The following is a 238-nucleotide window of genomic DNA, read 5'->3' as shown; positions in this document are numbered from 1 at the left end:
ACCTCTCTAGCCATTAAGTTTTAAATCTTTTTTTTCCTTTTTTTTATTTTATTATTATTATTTTTTGATTTTTAATATTTTTATTACATATTTTCCTCAATTACATTTCCAATGCTATCCCAAAAGTCCCCCATAGAGCCCCCCACTTCCCTACTCACCCATTCCCATTCTTTTGGCCCTGGCATTCCCCTATATTGGGGCATATAAAGTTTGCAAGTCCAATGGGCCTCTCTTTCCA

This window comes from Mus caroli, chromosome X, assembly GCF_900094665.2.
Source record: "Mus caroli chromosome X, CAROLI_EIJ_v1.1, whole genome shotgun sequence".
NCBI lineage: Eukaryota > Metazoa > Chordata > Mammalia > Rodentia > Muridae > Mus > Mus caroli.
This window is presented reverse-complemented; position numbering follows the sequence as displayed.